Raw genomic sequence first — 27,262 nt, 5'->3', positions numbered from 1 at the left:
ATTGTCACACATCTGTTAGAAGGTAAATTGAGGCACAGTAAAAATTTAAAGAGTGCTTTTGAGCAAACAATGATTCATGGGTTGGGCATCTCCAAACCATACGTGGTTTGGGGACTCCGCTGAAGAAGCTCAATAGAAAGGCTTTTATAGAGAGAATGTGGATAGAATACAAAGAAAATATCTGGTTACAGTTGTAAAGCTGTCTTATTTGGTCTACCCCACTATAAACTTGCTGGTTATATAACTGAGTTTATTGGCTACTTCCAATTGGTCGAGCTTAATTCTGTTTTTCTTTTAATATAGAGTTTTACAAGAAACAGCTCAAGTCAAGTTTCACTCCTGTTCGCAAGTCAAGCCAGGTTGCAGACGTCCACGAAGTCTGAGCGGCCTCGTCTGTACGGGGAACTTTCAAGGCCTCGTCTAGATTTTAATTTACTCTAACACAGGCCTGCTCCTTCCACAGAAGTCATGTATGACGCTTTTGTGTTTCTGCAGCTGAGCTGAGCCCTAAAGAAGCAGAATGGAGAAGAAGGGGGATTTACTGGATTGGTTTATACATGGGGGCTGGGTAGTTGAGCAGCAACCACCTGCACACCACAGAGGCCGAGAACTCAGGAGTAATTCTGTCCATGGAGCTGGATTTCCCAGTAGTCTTAATCTAGTGCTGGAAACCTAGAGCTCACTGAGTCTGAGTCCACACCAAAAGGCAGGAGAAGATGGAGTCTTACGCCAGCAGAGGATGGTGGTGGCAGCAGCGATGAGATGGGATGCGTTCACTTAGAGAGAAGCTGTGAAGGCAGGCAAGTGGTACTGCTTTCTCTTTAGGCCTCTTCTGAGCTGCTTATTGGAAGGTAGGCTGTCTCTCCTCAGACAGTCCTCTCTGGAAATGCCTCAGAGCCATCCTAGGTCAGTTCCGCATCATGTCAATCAATGCTGGAGATTAGCTATCATGAGCACTGAGCCCCACAGAACTAAATGTTTTCTCTCCGGAACTATTTATCGACTTACTCATTATTAGGCTCATTGGCCCAATGCCCTCTGTTGTATCATAAGCAAAATCTATTGACTGTTAGGAGGTTTTGCATCTGGAACTGGCAGTATTGACTATCTGGGGACAAGGCAGAATTGCTCCAGAAGTGTACCCTACCTTGGGTACACTGTGCAACAGTTCTATTTGGGAACGTTGGGACTCCACGGTGAAGGTTTTTCACAGAAAATCAAATGATTTCATTGTGAAACAACAGGAAATGAAGGCTCTGCTGCGTGTTCACAAGTTACAACCTGCACTGGACAAGACAAAAGGGTGTGATGACCAAAATCCTCAAATAAAGCCACCAGACGGCCGTGTGACACCACTCCCCTTGGGGAGATGGAAATACTGCAGGAGACAGTAGATCGTCAGACTTTGGCATTTTAAGAAAAAAAAAATTCAAGCCTGAAAAAGGGGTGAAAGGCTAAAATATAGTTCCATTTCTGTGCTTTAAGGAGGTTTCTGGAAAGGAAAGGCAAGATTTCATAGTTTTAGGTGAAGGAGGGAGCCACAAAAATGCTTCCAAGCAAGAACAGAACTGACAGTTTTTGCTGAGGGAGAGCAGGGGACTCCGGCAGACTCCTGACTGATGCCGGGGAAGGGAAAGCAGCCGTGCTAGGCCAGCTGGAGCCAGACTCCACGTCCTGCAGAGCAGGAGGCCTCTCTCCACATGGGTAGCATGTGTTGGAGGGGCGTGCTGGACACCTCCACTGACCTGAGCCCAGGTCTGCCCTCCAGAGAGGAGGACCACAGGCACCTCCCCAGAGTAGGCGGGGTTCCTCTGAGTGGCACTTCTCTGAGCTAAGGTCTCCCTGACAACAGTCTGGTCTACACAATCATGTCTTATTTACCCTTCCTGCTGTCGTGACAAAACAGCCTGACGAAGAGCGGCTTAGGGCGGAAAGAATTCATTCCGGTTGAGAGTTCAGGCGGATCTCCAAGTCCCTCACGGAGAGGAAGGCGTGGGGCATGGTGGCAGGAGCGGCAGGCCAGCTGGTCACACCGGATCCCCTCAGGAAGCAGAGAGTGAGCAGGAAGTGGGGGAGAGCCGGGCGGTTGTCCAGCTCTCCCCCTAGTGACTGACTTCCTCCAGCAAGGCCCCTCCTCCTAAGGGTTCAGCAACCTTCCCAAACAGCTCAGGGTCCAGTGTTCACACTCATGAGCCTATGAGGGACATTCCACAATACCTTAAAACCAATATAAATCAAATGTCCAGCCTAGGTGTAGGTCCTGTTACATATCATATGGTGGTGGCCAGGCCTGGCTAAAGAGGGAGCAGCCCGGATAACTCAGGGATGTCCACAGAACTGGAACATTTACCTTTCTAACTATGAAACTTTAAGCCCAAAGAGTTGGATTTGTATTTAATTTTCAGCACATACACATATGAATAAATTTTTACATTGTCTCAGATTTAGTTGCTTTATTTAGAAAAGTCTCTTACAAGGTCCTTGTTGAGATTAAATATAAAACTACATGAAAATGCCACATCTAACACGTATAAAACACTCAGCAATCACTAAATGCCATTCTTTTTGTCTTTCTGACAATAAGAGAAAAAAAAAACCTCAAAGCCACAAACCTGAATTTCATCAAAAAATGTGTCCTAAAGGTCACAGCCCTCTCCCAGTCCCACATCCCTTCATTAAAACCAGAAATGAAAGACCAAAGCAAGCCACAACTGTAGAAACCCCTATATATAACACAGCTTTAACCAAATTTCACAATAAATATTTTAAAGTCTATGAACTTAAACAAAAAGACAAAGCGACAACAACTGTACATGAAAACCCAGAACACAGCCTGGCCCAAGCGCCGGGAGGATTCGGCTGAATGAATCACAGAAAGGGGAATGAAATGTGTGTTCTCTGGTTACACAACACACCCTCCACCCTCTGAATCAGAGCAGCAGATGGCCCCAAAAAAGGTAAGGTAAACTTTGCCTGCCCTCCGGCCGGGGATGCATGCTTCCAGGGAAGGCCAGAGCTCATCTGAGGTGCTCAGGCCAGTGTGCTAGGAGGCAGAGACAGTGCCATGCTTTCTCTCTGTTCTGACACAATCAATACCATCCCTTCTTACCTCTGATTGGAAACTTGAGACTCCTAGACATAACTGTAGGAAGCTGAGAGGAGGGCATTGGTGCGGATTTGTGTTCTAGGATAATTTTAGCCATCTAATAAAAGATTTTCAAGAAGGAACAGGAGTAAGCATGCCAGGTCCGAGATATTATTTTCTTCTTTTCCTTTTATTGTCTACTGGACAGGGTCTTACGTGTTCCATGTCATCCTGTAATTCATCATGTAACCTGAGCAATAGGGTTACAGGTATGTGCTACCATGCCCAGTTTATACAATACTGGGTATTGAACCCAGGGATTCACACATGCTAGATAAGTGCTCTACCAACTGAGCCATATTCTCAGCCCCCATGTGCTGTCTGAATCCTAGCTTAGTCATAAAACTAGACAACTGGGATAGAGAAGATTCTACTTAAGACTTTCAGATTAAGGATACACATATGCACACAAACACATGCATACACACTACTGAGCAAGTAGAGAGAGCCAACTTTACTGTCAGGAGCTTGGAGAGATGGAAATGGACACACATTTCAAAGCTCTCACCTCTGACAACATCTACTTCAGTTCCAGAATTCAGTCTTAGCTATGCCAGCCCTCTCCTTCTGCATATCTGTGAGATAAAACAGAAAAGTCACCTGTTTCCCAAGCCCTCTCATTTGCTGAATAATTAGATAAAATAGGGTTGTGCTGGAGGCCATGTCATTCAACAGGGTGAAAGGAGGTGAAAGGTCACTGCTCCAGAACAAGGGTCTGGGTTAAGTTCAAGGCCATAGAACACTTCAGACTCTTGATTCTGCCCCTAAGTCATCCTGCTTTGCCATGAAAGGTTGCACAGGTTTGAGCCTGAGTACTATTTATTAGCCTATTTCCTGATAGTAGAAGAGAGCCTAGCTGGCCCTAGAACACCAACTCCCTTCTCTCCTGACTTAAGAACTGTGTGTGGCAACCAGGAACTAAGGGTGGTCTGTAGCTAACAACCACAATGAAACTGAAGCCCTCCATCCTACAATCACAAGGAACAGAACTATGCCAACAACAGAGTATGCTTGGAAGCTGAGTCTATGAGTGCACTGGCTCTGCCGACATTTGATTGGAGCCATGTGAGACCCATCTCAGCAGTATCTGTTTTCATAACATGCAGAAAATGTGAGATAATAAACGGGTGTGTTGTTTGAAGCAACAAGAGTTACAGTAACATTGCTATGGTGGTGGAAACAGACACAGATAGGATTATCAAATCAAATCTGACAGCTGTGTGTGAAACTCTCCTTGCATCTCATTTCAGACCCAGATCCACTTTCCTGTGTGCAGAGATTATTTTGAAACAAATTTTATATATCATGTAATTTTCATGCATAGAAGATTTTAGTATGTCTTGGAAATGTACAAGCTCTTTTATATGACAGTCTTATGGCATTACCACACCTGATTAGTGAAATGTCATTTTTAATTTCTTCAGACATTCATTGTTCCAGTGTCCCTAATTATCTCTTAAACATTGTTCTATGATTATTTGTTTTAGAGTTACTATCGCTGTGATGAAACACCATGACCAAAAATAACTTGGAGAGGAAAGGGTTTATTTGGCTTATATATCCTGAGTCACAGTCCATGAGGAAAGTCAAGGCAGGAACTCAACCACACAGGAACCTAGAGGCGGGAGCTGATGCAGAGGCCATAGAGGAGTGTTGCTTATTGGCTTGCTCTTCATGGCTAACTCACCCTGCCTTCTTATAAAACCAAGGACCACCAGCCTAGATGGCACCATCCACAATGGTCTGCCTCTCCATCAATCACTAATTAAGAAAATGCCCTACAGGCTTGCCTGCAGCCTGATCTTATGGAGGCATTGTCTCATTTGAGGTTCCCTCATCTCAGATGACTCTAGCCAGCACATTCATTATTGCTTTGAATCAAAATTCTAATGAGGTCAGATAGGAGCCTAGCCCAAGACAGGCCTTGATATTCTCTAGCCTCTGTGTTGATACTCTTCAGCAAGAGGGCTTGGGATTTTTGAATGGCCATAGTCTCAGTGACCTTTGAATTTCTGGCACTATCACAGGCCCTCTGGTCAGTGCTAGCCACTGGCCTCTGCTTTCAAGGACCTCCTGGATCTCCATTAGTGGCAACCTCTGAGCCTACCACAGCTGAAGAACTTCATGGTGGACACAGATCATACCTGCAGCTTCATTTCTGCCCAGACACCTGTTTCCTGCTTGATGAGATATCTGTATAATTTTTATATTAGCATGATAGCATAAGGGATGTCTATGTGAAAAAACTGAGCTTATTTGAAAGACAAATCATTTGTGAACATCTTAAATAACGAGCACTGTCCAGCCCATGTCCCATGCTCTCTCCATTAAGGATCTTGTAAAGTCAGAGACTCACTCCTAGACACATGACAGGCCAAGTAGGAAGGGCTGATGATGAACAGAGACCTTGAAATGATCCAAAGAACATGGAGGATGTCACCTCAAGCCTGGTAGTCTTGAAGCTGAAGTCAGTGCCCTCAGCAGAGGGGAGTGAGCAAGGGTTAGGACAATGGAAGGAAGAGTAGACTTTCCAAAGAGAAATGCCTTTTAGCCTTGTTTTAGTTTTAGTTTTACCGGAAAGGGAGACTGAAGTTGTAAAGAGGACCTAGTTCTAGCTGAGGTTTAAGTGACTATAAGAGGCCTAAAGGAAGAGGAAGAAAGTTTGATGTATGTATCTCACAACAATTGAAAAAGAAAAGGTCATGAACTTGAGAGGGGGTGCATGTGAGGGATTGTGAGGGGAATGATGTAACTATATTCTAATTTAAATTTTTTTAAAATTTAAAAAGATGAAAACATTTGGAGATGAAATGTTAGATTCCCAGAGAATATTGTAGCTCTCCAAGAAAAATGATGAGAGATTACATTAAACACACACTCTCACTCTCTCTCTCTCTCTCTCTCTCTCTCTCTCTCTCTCTCTCTCTCTCTCTCTCACACACACACACACACACACACACACACACACACACACACACACGCACTGTCTCACACACACAAACACACATGCACACACTATCTCGCATACATGCACACACACATACACAAACATGCATACATGAACCATACACATACTCTTTCTTTCTCCCCCCTCCACAGGAACACAGAAGGAGGAGATCCCATTTAAGAATTGTAGGTAGCAAAATTTTGAATTCCCTTAGTTAATACAAATCTTCACATCTACAGATTCAAAAGAGTCCTGAGTTTTTTGTAGCATTGTGGATGGCACTGAGAAGTGGGTTGAGAAATGTACATGGTGATTCACATAAAAGTGAATTTTAGATGCCCCTGTGTTCAGGGCGCCATGTGTTTGTGCACTCTAAGGCAAGTCCTTCACCACTGAGCTGCAGACCCCCAGCCTAGGCTCTTATACTTTTTTTAACTTGACAAAACAGAAAGTGTGGAAGCTTCCAGGAAGAAAATAAATTACAAAACAATTTTTTTTTTTTTTTTTGGTTTTTTCGAGACAGGGTTTCTCCGTGTAGCTTTGCGCCTCTCCTGGAACTCAGGCTGGCCTCGAACTCACAGAGATCCACCTGGCTCTGCCTCCCGAGTGCTGGGATTAAAGGCGTGCGCCACCACCGCCCGGCTCACAAAACAATTTTTATGTGATGAAGTCATCACTAGTAGTGAAGACAAGAGAAAGTTACGCTCATATTTGAGGGATTAAAAATATGTGCCTCTTCTCAAGGTAATGATGTGAGCATTTGTTATGGTAAAGAAGAAGAATAATCAAACCAAGAACAAATGTCAGCTCAGTAGTGACATCTGTCATCATTGTATGTGCTAAGCAAGTGGCAGGAGAATGACAAGTTCGAAGGCCAGCTCAGGCAATGTAGTGACATTCATCTCCACTCCCACTCCAGTTCCACTCTTAAGGAACAGAACTGTCACAGTACAAGTGACCTTTATATAGTGGCAGCCATGTTTATCAGAAACTCAGGGTTAGTGAAACCCATCTCTAACCTCACCCCTATCCTTAAAGAGCAGAATTGTCCTGGTACAGTGATCTTTATATAATGATAATCATGTTTATTAGAATCCCAGGGTGAGTGATAAAAGTCATTGAAATGCAAAACTAGAATGTGAGTTCTGTCTCTGTAAGACGCTACTCATGAAGATAATTTAGAAGCACTGGCACTCACAGTGATGAGCCCTCGATGAGGCAGAGGACTTTCCACCCTGGCTTACGTGAATGCTGGCTAAGATCTCCAGTCTTTCTGTTGCTGCTGCCAACAGCCGCAGTGTGCCTGATGCCTTGTTCATATTCTTATCAGCATGAGCAGCTACCACTGTGATGATAACTTAACCCATTAAGAAAAAACAGATCAGTGCAGTGTCTTGTTTTGTTTTGTTTCCATGAGGATGGATTATGCTTATGATCCAAAACATGTCTATGACTTTGTGAATTTAAAATATGTTTCCCCCACAATGCTGCTTACAAAAAAACAACACTCTGTAGAAAACCTTTCTGTATGAAAGAAATAAAGGTCATCATGGAAACCAAATACAGCCGTGAGTTGTGAGTTAAGCATGAATAATAGATGTTGGCATGATTAGTAAGAATAACTATTTTATTTACTGAACATTTAGTGCTTATAGCTACAGAACACATTGATCTTGGATTTTCTAGGTCTTTCCCATGCTATTTCATCCAAGTAGCAATCCTATGAAGTCTCTGCCATGATTTTATACATGTAGAGATTAATCAAGTTGTACCATGGGGAAGGTTAGCAACCCAAAAACCCAAGGACTCTGATCCTGAGACCACCTCCCCAGTGATCAGAAAGTTCCCTTGTAACAAAACTTAGAAATTGAAAAGCACGTAAGATTAAAATGCATATTCATTAAGCTCCAGCATAACCAGTGACATGATTTTTCTATTTCTACCTTGCAAGTTATGTCAGAAGAGTAAACAACCGTTGCTTTCCTAACAGTGAAATGAAGGAAACAGCTAGCGCAAATGAAGTGACTTCCCATTTGAGAACTGTATTGATGCCTGAAGATGTAGCTCAATCAGCGGAGTACTCTAACTTGTCACCCCCAACACAAATAAATAGGTACACATTTTCTTTTAGAAATATTACCAATAGAGCAGGTGGTAATATTAGCAAGATAACAGACAACTTTCAAGCTCAAATCACACTTACACGGCATCAAGCAGTGGTTCAGTTTCTAGGACGAAACAAACCATGGCATGGTGGTGCACGCCTGTAATTCTAGAACTAGGTAGGTGAAGTTCAACGTCATCCTTGTCTACATAGAGAATCTGAGACCAATTTGGGCTACTTAAAATTATGTTTCTAATATTAACACATACATACCTAATATGATAATGTCTAATGTTAACTATACACATACCTAATATGTCAATGTCTATTTTTGTGTATGTTTTGGAATGGTCTGGTATTTCCATCATAACCTATTTGTACAGTAGAACAGCAACACCCAGAGGAGACCAGAGCCTGTAAGTATGCTCCAGTCCACAGTACCTGCTGAGGTGTGGATGGTCACTCCCTCCTAGATCAGATGAGTAAACATCTGTGGTAAGACAGTGAATCCCCTTTTCAAGAATGATCAACAGAAGCCCAAGTGTATGCTCCCAGAGAAATGTCCTAGATCTCTTAGCCCTCCAGAGAGTAATTCAGATCTTTAATAGTGGAATCCATTGTGATAAGGATCAAGGCAGACATCTTTTCCTGGTGGCCTAGCTCAGGGCTTCAGCCATCTTAACTGACTGCTGTATCATCCTCTGCTTAAGTAACACTGTTTGAGGGACCCTGATGGCTTGAATCCCAGGGAAATCAAACCTGGAGTTAATAGAGAAAAATATTGACACACATAAGTGTACCAAAACTCAAAATCAGAAATTCCTCAAAAATAGGAAACTTCTCAAAAATAAAATTAACCAGGGGGTCGGGTGAGAGTGGGGGGCTAGGGAAATGGTTCAGTGGGTAAAATCTCTTGCTGTGTAAGCATGAAGACCTGAGTTCAGATATCCAACACACATGTTAAAAGCCAGTGTAGCCACACATCCTTATAATCGCAGAGCTGGTGGTAGAAACAGAGATTCTGAAACTGACTGGCTACCAGCCTAGCTGAAATAGCCAGTTCCAGATTCAGTGAGAGACAGTATCTCAAAGGAATAAGGTGGAGAGCAATAGAGCAGGACACCTGTGTCCTCCTCTGCCCTCTACAAGTACACACACACACACACACACACACACACACACACACACACACACACACACCCCTTACCTCCATACACAAATAAACAGAAAACAAATTTTCTTACCAAAGAATATTATCAATGAAGCAAATGATAATATTGGCCAAATAGCAAACAACAATATGAACCCTTAAAAGCTCAGATCACATAATGAAGTTCCTGGTTTCTGTATTAAGAACTTCAGTGAATGAACTAAAGTTGGGAGGTCACTGAGCACATATATGACTGAAGTAGTCATGTGTCTAGATCGAAAAGCAATGGAGAAGCAAACCAGAAGACATCACAGAGGAAACTTCCTTGGTGTTGACCTCTTTCCATCTACGCACTTGTTCTAATCAAGGTAGCATGGTTTAGTGTTTATTTAAGACTAGAGATATGGGGCAGTACTTCTGAATTTTAGGACGAGAGGGTGGCTAGTAGTGGTACTGAAAAGCACACTACAACTTACAAAGTAATATCAGGAAACTAGGAGCCAACAGCACTCTGGGGAGGGGTGTTTGCTCATTTATATTTCAGTTTGGTTTAGTCTGTTGTTTTTTAAGCAGGGTCCCACTCTATAGTTCAGGCTTGCCTTGACTTCACAAATAGTCCAGCCTGACTTTGAATTTGCAATCCCTTTCCTGGGTCTCTTGAGGGCTTGGATTGCAGGCATGCACCCTTACATTCAGCAAATAAACAACAAATTAAGGTAAAACCAAAATCATTCAAACTTCAAAGAGAACTTGCTCAAAAATTCATTCTTGTGGAAAAAAATTTTTTAAATCGTGTGTATGTCTTTGTGAGGGTATGCACACATTGTGCCCATAGTAATAAAGAGGCAGAATGAGAATAAACTCCACAAATCAGAGTCTTCCATAGGATCTAGTTTTTTTTAAGCCAAAATATATTAGAGAAACAAAGTCCAGATTTATGTTTATAAGGAATGCTCAATTCTAAGTGAGGTAAATAAGTAGGAAATACTACACTGAGGGATCCCATGTGAATGCAGACAAGAACAGCACAGCATGCCTTGTGTGTCCTCTGTGGCTCACAGCTTCACAGAGCAGAGTGCTGTGTGGGTCCTATAGCTAGAAGTTTTTCGGTCCCTTCCAACCCCACGGTCCCACAGCTGCTTATAAAATAATCACTCAGAGGCTTATATTAGGTTACAAACTCTATGGCCTATGGCTTCAGCTTCCTGCTAGCTAGCTCTTTCATCTTAAATTAACCCATTCCTATTCATCTATATGTTGCTGTGTAGCCATGGCATTACCAGTCTGCTGGCATCTTGTTGCTCCTTGGGAGGCAACTGGTGTCTCCTTCCTCTCTGACCTTCTTTCTGTATCTCTGCTTGGATTTCCCGCCTGGCTGTAAGCTTTCTTGCCATAGGCCAAAACAGCTATATTTATTATCCAATGGGAGCCACACATATTCACAACATACAGAAAGACATCCCACAGCACTTTCCCTTTTCTGTCTAATCAAAAAGGAAGGTTTTCTTGGGGCTGTATAGCCCAAGGTCATGGACAGAGCAAAGATCACTACAGGGTGCTCTGTGGCTCACGGCTTCACAGAGCAGAGTGTTACGTCGGTCCTATCTAATGGCTTCACAGAGCAGAGACACCTGAGCAGTCACAGGGGATAAAAATGAGAACAGACTGGACCTGCTCTACGTGGCTGAGTCTTTCAGGCTGCTCTGAACCTTGGATCACTCTGTTTCATAAAGCAGCAGTTCTAACCTGAGTTACTCCATCTGGAGTATAAGTGACAAGTCAGATGATTCTCCATCTCATTTATACAAGTTAACTCCACCAACTCAGCATGAGACATGAACTGATCATTTATTTGTGCCAATAAACAATTCTATCTTTGACTATATCAAAGTATATCTGAAACAGCAGATGTAGGATCTTGTCTTCCACATCACATGTACCCCCTAACTTGGGACTATAAAGCAAAGGTCAGTCTAAGAACTAAGGTACCTCAAGACATGGCATCCATGCTGACCCATGAGCTCTGTCAAGTAAAACCGCCACAGCAAAGGACTCCTGTTTGTCCCAGGTCACCACTGGGTCACAGCTTCTCCTACTCCCAACGCAGCCCACATTCATCATTGCCTGTCACCCCACCTGCATCTGACAGTTGTGTCCCAAACAGCTCTGTACCTGTGCTGCATCTGAAGATGCAACTGGGCCCTACAAAGACTTCTCTGCATGTGAGCCAGCTCCCTGCCTCCACCCTCAGCACAGTCCTCTGAACTCTGTGGCCTCTGTAACCCTTTCTTAGCCACATGCACACACACATTTACTATGTGAAATGTAATGTGTGATCTCAGAGTCCGAGAGTTAATATTGATGATTAACACTGGACAAATGACCCTGTGATTGCTGATGGCCAAGTCTGTCCAGACAAACCAACCACTTCTACAGATTCACAGCCAAGGAGATGGACGTAGCTTGTAAATCTGTATTTGGTGAAATCTGATATCTTTCTAATGGAGTACACTCTCGACAACTTATACAAAAAGATTGACCAGCAGTAAATGCAAATACACCAAAACCAAAATCATTCAAACTTCAAAGAGAACTTGCTCAAAAATTCATTCTTGTGGAAAAAAAATTTTAAATCATGTGTATGGGCATGTCTTTGTGAGGGTATGCACACATTGTGCCCATGTTAGCCAGAGGTATTAAATCTCCTGGTGCTTGAGTTATGGGTGGTTGGAAACTTTTTTTTTTTTTTTTTTTTGGTTTTTCGAGACAGGGTTTCTCTGTAGCTTTGGAGCCTGTCCTGGACTAGCTCTGTAGACCAGGCTGGCCTCGAACTCACAGAGATCCACCTGCCTCTGCCTCCCGAGTGCTGGGATTACAGGCGTGCGCCACCACCGCCCGGCTGGAAACTTTTTTTTTTTTTTTTAAAGGAGCCTTTAATATCTTCCAAAGTTCTCCAGTGCATGTGTGTGCAAGCACTATTATTGTACATTTCAGGACACTGTCATGTTCTGCCTTTTTTCTCTCTAAATATGGTTTTCTGTTCTTTATTTTGACATGGTTAAATTTTCTTTGAATACAAGAAAATCACAAGCATCCAAAGTTGAAATAATTGTGTTTCAGAAAAATTTAATATAAGGAAGTCTTTAACCATTCAATAAAATGTATGTGTGGGGTCATGTGACCCCAATCACCTTCCCGAGAACAGCTCCTTGTGTGTTCCTGGCACTACACATCCCCATGTGCCATTGTCTATTGGTGAAATTATTAAGGCCACTCCACGTAGTTAAAAGGGAGGTTTATTTAGTGGCATAACTTACAAATGAAGGGATAGGTAGGTTGTGGGTTCTGGGAAAGACGCAGCGCAGTCCAGCGGTGTTCTCTGGAGAACTATGTTCGGTCTACCTCTAGCGTCCAGGGTCCAGGAAACAAGAGAAGCGGCCCATCCGGATCTCGGGTCTTCAGGGTCCTCCCTTGGCCCCACCTTGTAGGCGTGACAGTTCCCGAAGTCTCAATGGGGGTTGGAACTTCCAGATCAAAGCTGGAATGGCTACCTACTACAATTGTCTTCCATCTTTACTTACAAAATGACAAGGAATCCAGGTAACATTTCCTGTCATGTGTGCCTCACTGCCCACACCCTAAGTTTTATTACTTGTGTAAAATTGTTTAAATTGTTCAGTTGGTATGTTTTTCTATCTGGAAAACTGTGTGCTTCAGTTTTAAATGAAATAAATCATAACTTTTCCATTAAAATAAATGGAAAATATTTTTCCATCCAGCTTTGTAGCTAATGGCAGTGTTTGGGGATGAATTAGTCACAGTGAGGGCTAGGTGTCGGGTTTATCTCTCCCACTAGAATATGAACTTCATGCCTGACTCATAGCTGGCACCCATAAGGTTTTTTGAATGAAATAAAGTTTTGGAAGATTAGTGAAAATTAACAATTTCAATTACTTAGCCATAGTTAAGCAACTGGGAAGGAAGCCAGACTAAAACAAACACACTATGTACGTAGCTGGTGGATCAGTTTCCCTCTCTGAAACCACTTTACACGAGAACTGGACAATCACAGAGCTGGGGGCAGTCCCATGACAGTTCAAACAGACACAGCTCCCTTTGTACAGCTGCAGAGTGCAACACCATTTAGTCTGTCCATCTGAAGACTAAAGGGAAGTAGCCAGCACACCACAGCAAGGTTGTATGAAGAGACTAGAGAAAAGATTGAGAGACAGGACTCACTGAGAGGTTAGCAACAGTAAGCTTCTAGGGCGCCAAGAGTCATGAGGATCCCAGATGGAGTTCTTGCTAGACCTGAGGCTGTCATAAGCCACTGATAGAAATAGTTCCTCCATTAAAGGGATACAGCCACCCCCAGCTTTTGGCTAGGAAAGGAGCTGGCAAAACAATATCCCGACTCTCCTCCTGGTCCCAGCCTCCTCTTGGTGTCTCCCATTGGCTGAATGCCATGGGAGATCATAGCAAGAATGCTCAGAGCCAGTGGGACAGTGAAGGACATTAGAGAAACCAGCACAGTACTCCAAAGGCCACTCATTTATTTCACATTCTTTCAACTCTTGCCCTATTGGCTTGTATCTGCCAGACTTTCAACAGAGGTGTTCTGTACAAAGTGGTACTGTGATAGTAAAGGAAGTTTCTATGCACCCCACTCCCTCACACAGATATGAACATCCTCCTACACTATCATCCCCGAGTCTTAGTAAAAAGAAAAATCCTTCTCTTGACCTCTCATTTCAAACCAAACTCCATCTGAGCTTTTATAAACACTCCAAAACTGACATAAACTTTTGATTTGACATAAAAATCCAGGCCAGTGTGTGCTGTGGCCAGGGATGGATTGTAAAGGAGAGAGTTAAGTTGGTCTCTATTGGTAAAAACTAGAGCCTCCATCCAATCTCTTACATATTCGATTGTTCCCCAGCCCAAACTCAGTCTCCAAAGAGCTGAAGTTGAATTGTGATCAGCACTTAGACTGAATCACCATTTGTTTTTACCAAAGTTGTTTTTGTTTCATTCAATTGCCCTTTAAACAGAACTCCAAGAGCTGTTTGAACTTCAAAAGTAGCCATCACACTGACTGTGGCCCACGAGGACTCTGGTCTTTTCCCCTTTGGTCTTTCCTTTCCTTTCTGAGAAAGAAGACAATATTGCTCTTAATTCTCACCTCTCCTCACTTCAAGGCCTACCTTTCCACACATGTGCAGACATGTTGGCTTTATGTTTCTGACCAAGCAAAGGATGACAAGATGATCACTGTTGAATGAGCAGATAGGTGCCTTGTTACATGCCTAAGGAAACTTTCTCCCCAAAGTAGAGTGTGGTCGCTGCTTTGCAATCCAAACAAATCAAAGGCAATGGTTATCCAAGTGAGCACAGGCTCTACATATGTACCAAATCCAAGAGCTCACTGTATGACATGCACTGGATGACTGCCAGCCACTGTCAGCCTGTTCAGAGATTAAGAAGGGAAAAGAAGAGTCCACAAGTTTATTCTGACTTTCATGGAAAATGTGAATTATTGAAGAACATTGGCCATGCATTGTGGGACAGTGAGTGATCAGAATTGGTCCTGGTGATATTAATCCAGGTTTTGTTGGGCCACCGGCTAGCTGTGCAATGATACACAGCCTGCTTCATTTTTAAGGCCCTTGGTTTTGTGCTATTACATGGATATTATTATTACAGGGATATTATGAGAATTAAATGGGATTACATACATAAAAATAATTTGTACTCCATGTATGACCATTGCATATGAATTTAAGGGGTAAAGGTAGATGGAACACACACCACTTGTCAATCAAGAAAGAATACAGAAATGCATCAGTTGATTATACTGTACCCCACAAATATGTAAAATACTATGTGTTAATTCAAACACAACAAATCCAGGCTGGAGAGATGGCTCATCTGGTAAAGTGCTTGTTTCCCAGGCATGAGGACCTGAGTTCACATTCTCAGAACTCACATGACAAGCTGGATGTGACAGCATGTGTCTATTCCAGCACAGGAAGTTGGAAATGAGAAGATCCCTGGGTCTTTCTGGCTAGTCTAGCTGAATCAGAAAGTTATAGGTTCAGCGAGAGTCAAGATCTCAAAGGTAGAGAGTGACAGAGGGAATACTCGGTGTTGACCTCTGACCCCACACTCACATGCCCAGTATGGAAAGAAAAATTAGTCTTTCAAGATGCATAAATCTACATTTGCTCTAGAACACAAGATGAAGTTTTAATAATGTGCCAGAATAACGTGTCAGAATATTGGAGGAACCCCAGAAAGACTAAAAGCAAGTAGGACAAAATTAATAATAAAAAACATTGTTAAGAGCTGAAATATGAAAAGAATTAGAAGAAAAAAGTTAAATAAGTTCCACAAACTTAGAGTTAAAGGACCTGAGAAGCATTTTGAAGAATATTTGGGGTTCCATTGTATCTGCATACAACATTTTCTTTATCCACTCATCTACTGATGGACTGGTTCTATTTCTTGGCTATACACATGGCCAGGCAGGTACTGTCAAATGTTGAAGAATCCCAATGAATTCTCAATGGAATACAGGTAAAGAAAGCCACATCTGTATTCATCATAATCAAAACGTTGGATGCCCAAGATAAACCATTGATCAAACACAAGAGATCTCATTGAGTCCTTGTCAAAACAGTGGGTAGAAGGAGGTAGTGGGACAATGTAAGGTGCTGAAATGAAGCATCAATTTAGATTCCAATATGCAGGCAGGGTAGTGATGAACCCCTGCAACCCCAGCACTCAGGAGGCAGAGACAGGGAGATCACTATATCTTCAAGGACAGCCTTTCCTACACTGCAATTTGGCATCAGCTGGAGCCATAAGCATAGAGAGACCATGACAAGAAAACAAAACAAAAACAAAAACAAAAAACCCTAATAGCCAACAGAGTTATCTTTCAGACATCAAGGGGAACTAGAGACGGTCCCAGGTTTTAAAAGAATTAAAAAAATAAATCCTAAAGGAAGCTTTTAGACTAAATGCACAGGTCACCAAAAGTCCAGTCACCTGAAAAAAACAAAGACACTGGTGAACATATTGTGTAGGCAAAATTAAAAGTCTGTTTTCTGTTTCTCCTTTCCTCAGATTCAGAAAACAACTGCACAAGATGTGAATCATTAAATCGGGGGACCTGAACACATGGAAGTGTAATAGGTTTGACAACAGCACCCCAAAGGGGGCCTTTGAGATAAAAGCTGTGATAGAGTGAAGCAATGATACCAAATGAAAACACAAATTCAGTCAACCGGTGGGAAGCAAGAGAGCGAATAATAAGGCTGACATAACAAGTTATATACCCAATCTGCACTACTTTCTTCACACATCTATTTGAAGAGATAACATAACTATAAAACCATTATATTAACCTATTGTTTGTAGTATAGAAATGTTAGTGCAAAGATGATAGCACACAAAAATGGGGAAAGAAATCAAGTTACAGAGTAGCAACATTTATAAATCTATTTATAGTTAAGACAGCATAAAGTTAGCACATGTGTGAAGTGTGTGTGTGTGCAAGGTGCCCATATGTGCCAGGCATCTTCCTCCATCACTCTCCATATTAGATTGTGACATAAGGTCTCTCACTGAACCCAAACTTACCAACTTATCCAGACCAGCTGTCCAGCAAACTTCAGGGGTCTTCTTGTCTCTGCCTCCCCAGGAATTACAGACACATACTCCTGTCCTCAGCTGTATACACATGGTTTCCGGGATTGAAATAAAGGACCCCTGCTTATGAAGCAAATACTTAACTGAGTGAGACATCTCCCCAACCCCATGTTAGTACAAAATTTAAGGCAATCCCCAGGGATAGATAGATAGATAGATAGATAGATAGATAGATAGATAGATAGATAGATATACTGCAAGTTCTGGAGCAAACACTAAGAAAATGGCTCTTAAAATACAGTTTAAAAACTAATAAAATGTAGTGTAATGGTGTCACAGCAAGAAAAAAAATTACTTAATGCAAGAGATTCAGTAAAACAGTGGACAGAGGAATGAAAACAGAAGTGGTATCTATAAAATAAGTAGCAAAATAGCAGAAATTGATACAATCATGTCAACATCAATGTTAAACACAAATCTATTGCAAGGCAGAGGGCTGTCTCTCCTTTCTTTATGGGTCTTCCTTCTGGGAATATCTGCATTACTAAATTCCCCCTCCTTATGAAACACCGAGCTCATTAGATGAGGGTTGCCTTAATGGTCTGACTTTAATTTGATGACCTCGGTAAAGAATTTATTTCTGCACCAGAGAGACGGTTCAATGGGTGACAGGCTTGTAGCACAAGCCCGATGACCTGAGTTAGATTCCCAGAACTCACAGTTAAGAAAAGAACAGGCTTCTGAAAGTTGTTCTCTGACCTCCATATGCATTCCATGACCCCCCCCCATACACACCCACAAATAATAACAGTAGACTCAGTTTTCAAATGAGGTCACATTGTTTACTGGGGTAAAGACTTCAATACATGAATTTTTGAATGGGAGGACAGAATCCAATCACATTACTTATCATCGTACCTACATGTTAACACGAAGCGAGGAAACGGCCAGATGCAGTCAGCTCTAGCTTGGCCAGTGTGATGGGTAAAGAAGCAGAACTCTGGGCATACATGGAGAAGGGCAACTTCCTCTCCTGCATCTTTCATCTTCTCCCTTCTTTCCACAAAGCACTCTATCAGAGACACCACAAACCAAGGAGGTCCACTGCAGAGGAGAGGCCCTGCCCAGGGCAGGACCCAGGGCACTTCTCCTGAGTCATCTTGGTAAAGGTTGGCCCTAATTCTATTTGTATATGGCTCAACCTCAAACACCAGCTATAGATGAGTACTTTAATTTAGGGTGATGAGTGGCATTTGCGGTCATCCTCCCCTGGAGAACCCGGAATCTGCTGTTTTCTGGCAAACAGACAGCTCTGAGTGTGTCTTTACTTAAAGGTTTTCCTTAGGAAGGGTGAATGGGGCCTTTCAGAAGAGACGGAGCATTTAGAAATTCTGGGCAATCCTAATATATGAAGAAAACCAAAGATACATCTCACACCATCAGCTTATGAATATGTATGTCTCTCTGCTGTGGCAATCTCTCAGCCACAAAATCACAGCGAATTAGAATGTTTTTCCTGGGGAAAAGTGCCCGTCACTGTGAGCAGAAAACAGAGTCGTGGTGCTGTTGGTTGTGAACCCACCCCTTCCTTATAAACGAGCTGAGAAACCGAGTAAATGCTGCAGATTCGTGCAGTGAATTCAGGCAGATTTGAATTTCAGATCTGCCCCGGTGGCCAACATATGAGATGTCTGTATTCAGGGTAGAGCTTTTTTCCTTCTTTTTTTTGGCAAGAATACCGACTGTTGGATTATTTGCTTTGCATATTTTTTATACTTGAACCAGCATATATAGAATATCTTTAAACAGATATGCATTTATCTTCAAAGAATGAAGTACTCACTGGACTGGATAAAAGTGTAAGGAATAGCTTAGCACTCAGCCCCTCCCAGCTGTTAGTAAAGATCTGGGAGATTTTCTCTACCCTGTTCCCACTGCACTGGTAGCATAAAGAAACATATATACTCTTTCCCCAAATGAGAACTCTCAAGGCGAATTTGTTTGGTTGCACAGAGGCCAAGCTACCAAATCCATTTCCCACACTGTGTGCCTCTTACATGTTACACAGATCAGGGTGGGCCTGGCTAGAAAGAACACAGGCTCTGGACTCTGACTGGAACTGAGAGCCTTCACTTCTTAATTGCATCACTGGACCAATTATTTCAGTGCCTGATCTGGTTTCTGTCTGTCTGTCTGTCTCTGTCGCTGTCTCTCTGTGTGTGTGTGTTTGTGTGTGTGTGTGTGTGTGTGTGTGTGTGTGTGTGTGTGTGTGTGTGTGTATTCATGTATAAACATGTATTTGTGTGCAGATACACATGTGTGGAAGCCAGAGGTCCACCGCAGGTGTCTTCCTCATCAACTCTCTACCTTTTTATGAGATAGCATCTCTTGCTAAAGCTGGAATTCACCAGTTTTGCTGGACAGTCTGGCCAGCAAGCCCCCAAGATAAGATTCTGCTCTCTCTGCCTCCCCAGCACTGCAGTCACAGGCACTTGCCAGTTGGGTCTTCATGGTTGCACTTTACTGACAGAGTCATGGCTTGGTTTCTTTGTCTCTAAAGTTAAATGGCTCCTTTGGGTGTTTGAGAGAATAACAATGGCCACAAAATGTGTTCAGGGAAAGGTCGCAGCACAAGAGCAAAGAAAATGCCCACCAGAGAAGTAGCTATAGGAGGGCAGAGAACGTAGATGTCTTAGGGTTTCTATTGCTGTGAAGAGACACCATGACCATGGCAACTCTTATAAAGGAAAAACCTTGAATTGGGCTGGCTTACATTTTCAGAAGCTTAGTCCATTATCATCATAGTGCAACATGGTGGTATGCAGGCAGACATGGTGCTGGAGAAGAAGCTGAAAGTTCTACATCTTGATCTGCAGGCAACAGGAAGTGGTCTGAGAGTCAGACTAAGTGATGTCTGAGCAAAGGAGACCTCAAAGTGATATGCTTCCTCCAACAAGGCCACACCTCTAACAATACCATTCCCTATGAACTTACAGGGGGCCAATTACACGCAAATTACCACAGTAAACAATCTGCTCTTGGATAAATGTGGTGCAGAGGCCACACAGTCTGTCCTAAAAGCAAGATGCAAGCTAACTGCATTCACAAAGCATGATGTACACTACAGAGCACAGCCCACATGCTCACACGCCGGACCTCAGTTGTTTTGCTTAGCAGCCCTAAGGAGGGGGCATTAGCATCATCATCATGTAGAGGCTAAGTCAAGTAATCTATTCAAAGCCACAGAACATATACAGTGTGGAGCCAAGAATGGAAATTGGGTCTGTCTGACTCCAGATTCTGTGGTTTCCTGTTACAGCAAACTGTGTCAAGTAATAATATCAACAATGATAATAATAAATGTCTTGACCCTGTCAAGTCCTAGGGGAGCCTGGCTGTGCTCCTAAAGCCTGCTTTCAGAAGGTCAGTCTTTCTCCACTCAGGCTTACTGCTTGCCCCAGTGCCTGCCCTGATGCTGTTGATGTCAGGTCTCAGTGCTTGGCTTCCCCAACTCCCAGCTTGACCCTCCTTGGCCCTCCCGAGACTGCTTGAAATTTATGGTCTCCTTTTTGTGCCCACATCCAAGCTCATCACTCCCATGAATGCTCACTCATGATGCCAAGGCAGAGTCTGCAGTCTGTCCTGTTTAGCTGGAAAACTGAGACAAGAGGAAGGCTTGGTCCAGAAAGTGGAATTTTCATCCCACTCACTCATTCTGCTGCTTGAGATTTCAGCAACTTTGGGAGACCTGTCATGAGCACTCAGCCTGGCTTAGGGGTTTAAAGGCCTCCTTGAACTAAGATCACCAGTCTCCGTACTGTCCCTATCATCCTATTACCATTGGTCACAACCTCTGTTGGGTTCAACTCATTCACGACTGTCTTCTCCACCAGAGTCTGTTTTGAAAGAGTGTGCCTCTTACTGGCCAGGAGCCTCTGGCACTTTATGTGACCTCAATCACATAGTAGAAACTCAACAAGTACTTGTTTAGTAAATGATTTGGTTTTGCACAGCATAGGGTGAATCAGTGCACTGTTACACAGTTAAGTTCAGTGATCAGTGTAATTATGCTCTTAACAATTTCCACTCAGCCCTGATTTGGGAATTGGTGAGCTTAACGGTTTCTGGTGAATACATTTTAAATGAAGACAATAACACAATATGAACAGAATTTTTTAAAATGGCAATACTCAAAAAGTTAAAGGCTGAGTTAATGTTTTTCCTCTAAAATTTGTGATACCTTAGCTCCTTTGGCATCATGCAAATGCTGTTTCCATCATGATTCTGCCCTTGGCTTAATTTGAAGAAATGCCCAATTTGTTATCATTTATCTCTTTCCCTCCATCATCTTAGGACCTTTTTTAACTAATGCCTTTCCTCCACATTCCCCAGGTCACGGAAGCAACATTATCCAAAGTTTATTCAAACTTATCTGAACCTTTGGGGCTAGAAATTAGGTGGGAACTGTTTTCTTCGGGAGATTTCTAATGCTTTTTGGCTTTAAATGGCTGGAAGTGGAACAAGAATAGCTTTTCTTGCGGTATTTTGGTTTCTCCTCCCAACCCAAACCAGGAAGTGCAGAGACATACAAAAATTAAAAGAAAGGGGAAAAGTTAATGCAACTTTTTGAACTTCATACATGACTTAGGTTCGATTTCAGTTTGAGGCAAAGGTTCAGCTGAGAGCTTGTTGTATCCAAACCACTTGATCCTTCCCCTGAAATTACTGGTAGGAGAATAGATGTAAGGAGAAAGGGAATTGGTGGTCTGTAGGGCCATTGTACGACTACGTGTTCTGTGGGAATATTGTGCTAACAGAGTTCACAGGATGGCAACTGTGGTAAGCAGAAGACACACAGAGGGCACACTCATGTCTCATGTCTACCATGGCATTTGCTTATTATCTGTCTCTTATCATTTATCTACCTATCATATATAAATATATATATTATATCATACTTATATCAATCTCTTGTTTACCTATCATCTATCTATCTATCTATCTATCTATCTATCTATCTATCTATCTATCATCTATCATCTATATCTATCTTCCATCTTTGGGAAACATAAGATAAATATGTTTCAGTTATGTTCAGAACCAAAAGCTAGAGCTATTCCAAACTGGTTGGCTATAGTCCATTCAGAATCCCATGAGAATTATTGGCTAGACAGTGAAGGAACAAGAGTAACATTCAAGAAGCAACTGGTCAAACTATTAGAAAGTGAATGCTCAAATCATTGGGGTTAAAGACTAAAGTTTCAGAGAACCAGATTCTATGCACAGTCAATATACAGCAGTAGGATTTTATGAATGGTGTAGACACCAAGCCTGCTGTAAACTGTCAGTTTATACTCATGGACACTCACAGGTCAAGATGAGAGGCTTGTTCAATGGCCTGAAAAGTGTCTTCAGCTGAGACACACTGACGAGCAGATCTACGACTGGGGAGGAACTAATTTACCTGATAAATGCCAAAGGAAGAGAGCTGCTTTCTCTTTGTCTCATACCCATAATCTTAGCACTGGGATGCTAAGGCAGGAGGATTGTCATGAACTTCAAGCCAGCCTGGGCTACAGTATGATATGAGACCCCTCTCAAATATAAAATGTCAAGAAGGAAGTAATTTTCTCACAAAAGAATCATCCATTGAACCAGTCACATAGCTCAAGACTCACTTTTCAGTGACTTGGTGGCATTGGTCAGACCTGTTTTCACATAATGATGTTTTAATAACAAATATGCCATCTGACAGTGGAATCTTCACCAAGTTTTAATTCTCTTGCAAAGGTATGCTAGTACGAATGATTACATCATTTATGCAACATATTAATCCCTCCATCCAAAAGCCTGCTAATTTCCTTTCATGTTTTTATTTCTGGCACTTTGATCCTGGTTATAGTCCTAAAGTATTTCAGTGATGGATATTTTAAGTACACTTCAGTATTAATATTGTATTTCACATGGCATATCCCTGGGCACATTATTTTGTAAAACAATCTAATGGCTCATTTGAAATATGTATTTTTCACCTATCTGTTTAAATGTTAAATGACTGTCATGATATCTAGCTACCAAAACTTTCAGGATAACTGGTGAAAAAAGTTTTAGTGATATTCTGAGACGTTTCTTGTGTTTAATGTAGAATAGTCTTTTAGCAAATTAGTGCACTATTGAAATATAGGGTAGATTACCAGCATTGACTGTTTTGAATACATTATAATAATTATCTTCAATATGATATACCTAATTAACTTTGCAGAAACCACAGCAGTGCTGTGATAAAAGAGAGTGGGTTCAGCTCTGTAGAGGGAGAAATGGAGGCACTGATAGGTGGTCCTCCGCCAGTCATTTCTAGCTATTGCACGAGACAAGGGCCTCTGTCAGGTTTGGAGTTTTCTTAGAATACACAGAGTCAGCCCAAGGTCACAGCAGAAGCAGCTACTGACCGTGGTGGGGGTGGACAAGCACGGGTCAACTCTTTTGTTTCTTGAAGGTTTCAGGTCCCTTCTGGACTAACTAACATGCTTCTAGACTAACTGCATCTCCTCAGCCCCTGTGGAAAAGGACAGGAGGGCCTTTTGTAGAACTGCCCTCAGTGCCAGGCGAAAGGCATGCCAGATTTTTCAAGGAAAGTGGATTTCCCTTGTGTGTTCTGGCTTACGGAATTTGTCTCATTCATTTTAGGAATAAAATTGTCTCACCTTCTAACCAGCAGAATAGGCCAAGCTCAACAGCCACAGGCTTGTTTCTCTGGGTGATTCTGAACACCTTGAGAATGGGAGCTGGGTGGAAAACATAAACGTATGAATAAAGAATCAGGAGGCTGACTCATCTTCCTGCAGTGAGCACTTCATCTGTCCAAGGGTTGCCCCATTGTGAAAGAATATTATTTTGTTTAGGATACAAAGTGTTGGTAGGGTGACAGAATCTGAGGCATCTTTATTCAAAATGGAAAATAGACAGGAGACAAGCAAAGCAGTGCCTCCACCCATGTACGGCTCAAAAGCAGGCTAGGGACATTGGCCCAGTCAGTAAAGTGCTTGCTTTACAAGCACAAGGACCAGAGTTCAATCCCCAGAGCTCTCATAGAAAAGATGGATGGAGCAGCAAGCCCTTGTAATCTTTGCAGTGGTATGAGAGGTCCTAGAGATGTGTGGTCCCTGGGAGCAATCTGACCAGCTAGCCTAGCCTACCTGAAGAAATTCTAGGCCAGTGAGAGGCTATCTCAAATAAAAAGTGGAAGGCGCCTGAGGAACAATACCTAATGTTATCCTCTGACCTTCACACACAACCTCCACACACCAGGCAGGCAGATAGGGACCCTGGCGGTGAAGGATATTTGAGTCCCATAGGCAGTTAAGTTCTTGGGGAACCTAGATACACTATTATATGTTTCTAATACTGCTAGTTGGTGCTTAAAATCAGCCAGAAGTACCACTCTTCTCCATTTATGTTTTTGTACATAGGCATATGTGTTTGTTTGTGTAGTCCTGTGGTCTGTGTTTGTGTACATACAAAAGGATCCTCAGAGTGAATAATTGCAGTTTCTGAGTAAAGATCTGCATTTACCAGAAGATGCCAAAATGCCAGAAATTAGTAAAGATGGAAACCTGAGGATTATAGGAAAGCAAAGAAATCATCATGGCTGGAAGTCAAGTCTTTTAATGTTGATCTTCTTCTAGGTGAAATCAACATGTGTTACTTTTTTTTTAATGGAAAGAATCAGATGACATTTTCTTGTTGATGTGATAACTGTCCTGCTACCCCACAACTATGCAGCGGTGTTTCCACAGCACAGAGGGAGAGGTGTTCTAAGAGAACTGTGCTGAAAGGTTGTAACAGAGCTTTATGCTGCTTTGGAAGCCTGGCACCGCGTGCTTTGTCTGACAAAATGCAGATTGTGAGGATACTTCAGCACAACAGAACCACCATTTATATGCTTTCCTGTTTTGCTTTGCTGTTCTGGAGATCCAACCCAGGACCTGGGAGATACCAGGCAAGCCCTCAGCCACCAGCAACACCCCAGACAGTCACCTGTAATCCCAAGACTCAGGAAGCAGAGGTAGGAAGATCAGAAGTTCAAGGCCTTCTGCTTGAAGACCTTTGCTACATAGCCATCCTGGACTACATGAAATTCTGCCTCAAAAAACCAACAAACCACTAACACACATAAGTAACCTCTATTTAAATAACAGTGATGGAAGAGCCCAGAAGAGTTGAGGAGTCCCTCCTTAACAGTCCAAGCGGGCTCCAGAGGTCACTTCTTTTCTGTCATTTCACAAAAAAAGCTTTTGACTTTTGACTCTTATTTGCAAATAAATGTAGGCTACACATTTTTAGGGTCTGGGTCTCTCTGCTTCATTTACCAATGCTTCTTGGCACTTCTCAATTCTCCTCCTGTGTTCCTTCTAAAACTACTTATTGAGTAACTAAGTCTTAACCAAGCAGCATGCAAAACCAGAAGCCCCAGGACTGAAATGACTGGGTGACAGGTTGCAGGGTCCACACACAAAATGACCTTTATGCTGTGTAAATTGTTCCTGGGCAAGATTTGAAAAAATCTCATTTTATAATTACATCCAAGTTTCCCAAAATGATTGCACCATACTTGAAACTTTCAGTCTGGAAGGAGGAAAACTTCTCGAGAGGCTGAATTCATAAGGGAACACAGTGTCCCATGGAACAGAAAAGCTGGCATGATATTCCTCTTCACTACCTGTACTTGGCCAGCCCTACATCCTGATTTTGTTGAAGGTAGTGAGATGTCTTCTGTGATTGTGAGGAGCAAATGCAGAAACATGGGTTGTGTTGCCACACCCAAGTTTGTGCTTGCTTTAAACCAGTAGGCTGTGTTGGTGTTACTCTTTAAAACAACTCACATATTTATTTATTGATCCACAACACTCACAAAAGAGCAAAGTACCTCAAAAGTCCCAATGAGTTTGTTATACTGTTTCTTGTGGCACAATAGCAAATACCTGGGATGTATTCCAAAGACACCAGGTTATCTCCAGAAATCTAGGTCTCACTGAGGACCAGCTCTCACAGTACTGGGAGGAACTCTGCAAGCTGCCAACAGAGAAAAAGCAATCAATAGTCCTATGCAGGTGGAATGCTGATGAACCACAATAATTACTAGAGCTATAAGGTATTCCAAAATGTGCAATAGTGGCACTTACATCTTGGGGGTAACCAACATCCACCTGGATTGACAGCCCACTCAATAGCTGGTAATCCATACCTGAGACTGTAAATGTAGCTGACTACCAATGGCTGGTGAGGCCATGGAACCTAGAGAATGATGTCACTGCCACTTTTCTAAACCAGGATCAGTTCTAATTGCAATCTAGAGAAGTAGCTTTATGCCCACAGAGTATATTTTTTTTTTTTTTTTTTGGTTTTTCGAGACAGGGTTTCTCTGTGTAGCTTTGCGCCTCTCCTGGAACTCGCTTTGGAGACCAGGCTGGCCTCGAACTCACAGAGATCCGCCTGGCTCTGCCTCCCGAGTGCTGGGATTAAAGGCGTGCGCCACCACCGCCCGGCCACAGAGTATATTTTTATAATAGACTGGGATCATTATAGAAAAGCCAAAATTGGTCAAAATGCAGAGAACAATGGTTGGTGAACTTCCTATCCCCAATTAATATATTTACAACACAGCCCTGCGTCTAAGGCTCAAGGAACATTGTAGAAGAAGGGGCAGAAAGATTGTAAGATCCAGAGGACCAAGACATCTGCTTGAAAGTAATTGCAGAGAGAGAGAGAGAGAGAGAGAGAGAGAGAGAGAGAGACAAAGGGTGCCAGTGTGGAGGAGAGGTGGATCTGGGAGGAGCTGGGAGTTAGGGGAGAAGTGGAGGTGAATTTGATCAAGGTACATTGTATGAAAATCTAAACAAATTAATAGATTATTATTTTTTAAACTCCAGGACCAATTCCTAAGCAGACTGAAAGGTCTAGGAAAGTTTACAGATACTCATTTATGACATAATTACCACCTCACTGTGGAATAATGGCTCAGGCCATTTTTGTTTGGTACCTGGAACACTAATGGGCTATCTAAATATTGGTGGATGATCGGGTGGAGTAGCACGGCCTTTGCCCTTCCTTCTGATTTGTTTTTTGTGCTGTTTCGTGTTTTCTATTAGTAGAATACTATGATAGCCTGCCCATGCCCTTTCTGTCGTCCACTGCTCCCTGACTCTTCTAGCCCTTCAACAGCAGACAAGCCCCACTCTCTGGAGGGTCAGCTTCAGCATTCCT

The sequence above is a fragment of the Peromyscus californicus genome, unplaced genomic scaffold, assembly GCF_007827085.1.
Source record: "Peromyscus californicus insignis strain IS unplaced genomic scaffold, ASM782708v3 Scaffold_6__1_contigs__length_162567912, whole genome shotgun sequence".
Classification (NCBI taxonomy): domain Eukaryota; kingdom Metazoa; phylum Chordata; class Mammalia; order Rodentia; family Cricetidae; genus Peromyscus; species Peromyscus californicus.
Note: the sequence above shows the minus strand (reverse complement) of the source record.